The sequence below is a fragment of the Schistocerca gregaria genome, unplaced genomic scaffold (genome assembly GCF_023897955.1).
Source record: "Schistocerca gregaria isolate iqSchGreg1 unplaced genomic scaffold, iqSchGreg1.2 ptg000640l, whole genome shotgun sequence".
NCBI lineage: Eukaryota > Metazoa > Arthropoda > Insecta > Orthoptera > Acrididae > Schistocerca > Schistocerca gregaria.
Genome location: NW_026062026.1, coordinates 100,001 through 102,500, shown reverse-complemented (window position 1 = coordinate 102,500; position 2,500 = coordinate 100,001). Strand labels below are relative to the sequence as shown.

General features: G+C 55.2%; 1 non-coding gene across 1 annotated transcript in view; it reads right to left on the bottom strand.

Annotated features, from left to right (window-relative positions):
- LOC126317747 (small subunit ribosomal RNA) overlaps positions 1 to 174 on the bottom strand; it is a 1,893-nt gene extending 1,719 nt beyond the window's left edge. Inside the window, exon 1 of the ribosomal RNA XR_007556875.1 lies at positions 1 to 174. This exon is cut by the window's left edge and continues 1,719 nt beyond it. This is a non-coding gene — a ribosomal RNA (small subunit ribosomal RNA).
- Between the last annotated feature and the right edge of the window lie 2,326 nt (positions 175 to 2,500).

Genomic DNA, 2,500 nt, shown 5'->3' with positions numbered 1-2,500 from the left:
GCATGTATTAGCTCTAGAATTACCACAGTTATCCAAGTAACGTGGGTACGATCTAAGGAACCATAACTGATTTAATGAGCCATTCGCGGTTTCACCTTAATGCGGCTTGTACTGAGACATGCATGGCTTAATCTTTGAGACAAGCATATGACTACTGGCAGGATCAACCAGGGAGCTGCGTCAACGAGAGCTGAGCAGCCGGCCGCCCGGGAGTGTGTCCCGAGGGCCCGCGCGAACACGCAAGCGTCCGCTCAATTATTCTGCAAACAGGAGGAGGCTGAGCTCCCCTGCACGATACACCTCGAAACCCTCTCAGGTCCCGGCGGCGCGCAGCGCCGTCCTAAGTACTTGGTCGGGTTCGAGAGAGGCGCAATCGCCCGGAGATAGGCGAGTAGACGCTTTCAGTGCGAACACCCGTGCTCCCAACTGAGCTTGCCGCTGCCGACAGAGGCCCGGGAGCGTGCTGTCGTGGCATTGCCGGCGGGAAACAACACGCGCCACCTACGGTGACCGGCAGCTCCAACGCCAGCGCCACAGAAGGGCAAAGCCCCACTTGGGTGCAGAAGCGAACTCTCCCAGCACAGCGCACGCGCCAACACGTCCGCAGAGCTGCGATACAAACCACCTGCGAGAACCGCTGGGGGCGACCGAGCAGCAGACGGCGTCGCGACGCCGAGTGCCGGGCGGCGGCGCATCCTCAACGCACACAGTCCGCAATCGGACCAGCACACTGCAGATGTCCACCGCGCTTCGCACCGGGCTCGGCAGAACCCACTTTGGCCGCCTGGCGCCGCGCGCAGGGTGCGCCGGCGCATAGCTGGGACGCCAGCCGGGCCCGTCGGCCGGCGCTCCTGCCACTGGGCGCCCCCCACCAGCCGGCTGTAGTGCGTGCGCTCACGCAGCGCGCGGCCAGCACGCCGGGCGGCCCCCCCTCACCGGCCGGGGACTGTCCCGCCAAGCCACAGCCTCGTATCGCTTCATACCCACATGGCCAACTCAGGTTCGGGGGCATGGCGGGTACCGCCGAAACAACCGGTTCACAGATGTACCGATCGTCGCTATCACCGATGCACCTGCAGCGCGAACAACCGCTCAACAACTGATTTCCAGTTCATTTGCGGATCTTTGGCAGCAAACGTATACGTCAATCTACATTTGCGAAATCTACGATTCTGGCATGCCTGCATGTTATGTGTCACGACACGCTACATCAGCCCACATACACACTGCGGCATGTACACGAGAGAACACGTGGAAGATGGTCCGCGCACGTGTGCAATGTCCCTTGCGCGGTCGACTGTCAACCGGCCTCTGTAGCATGTCGCAGATGTGGAACGCGGTCCACCGTGCTATCATGTTGTGTGGGGCAATACGATTAAATAGGAAAACCCTCGTCGCTACATCAACAGACGGCTCACGCTGATTCCCGGCAGAGGGAGGAGGGGGGGGGGGGGGGGCCAACATGCAATACTTTCGTCCGTACCTACTTACCACATGTCTGTACGGCGTACAACAGTGCAATCTCGCTGTAATGGGGAGACGAGACAAGTAGCATCGTGCACAACATATGGCCCTTATGATTCGCCATTGTAGGGCGCAGCCGGTGTACGGTCAAGCATGTGCCACATTATGTCACTCAGTACGTAACGACGGATGATCAGTGTGGGTTACGCGTACATCAGCGGACAGTCCACACAGGCCGTACCACAACGTACACTGACTGCATCGACAACCGAATGCAACTGAACAGCTGCAAGGCTCATTTCACAAACAAACGCCTGACCGACCAGCTTGGAAGGGCAGGAGGGGAGGGCGATATTCGTTCTGTAGCGGTACACCCTTCCAGTGGTTAGCGGGACTGTGTAGAAAGTACGCAACACTCGAAAGACCTTTATGTGAGGGTACGCACCATGGCATCAAGAAATACACATGACACCAGAGGATCCAAGCAGTGAACTATGTTCAGAGGGTTGCTGTTAGGCAAAGCTACATTCCTGTGACGTTACATGTGACAGTTAAGGTGCAGTGTAAGTTAGGTTAAGGTGCAGTGTAAGTTAGGTTAAGGTGCAGTGTAAGTTAGGTTAAGGTGCAGTGTAAGTTAGGTTAAGGTGCAGTGTAAGTTAGGTTAAGGTGCAGTGTAAGTTAGGTTAAGGTGCAGTGTAAGTTAGGTTAAGGTGCAGTGTAAGTTAGGTTAAGGTGCAGTGTAAGTTAGGTTAAGGTGCAGTGTAAGTTAGGTTAAGGTGCAGTGTAAGTTAGGTTAAGGTGCAGTGTAACTTAGGTTAAGGTGCAGTGTAACTTAGGTTAAGGTGCAGTGTAACTTAGGTTAAGGTGCAGTGTAACTTAGGTTAAGGTGCAGTGTAACTTAGGTTAAGGTGCAGTGTAACTTAGGTTAAGGTGCAGTGTAACTTAGGTTAAGGTGCAGTGTAACTTAGGTTAAGGTGCAGTGTAACTTAGGTTAAGGTGCAGTGTAACTTAGGTTAAGGTGCAGTGTAAGTTAGGT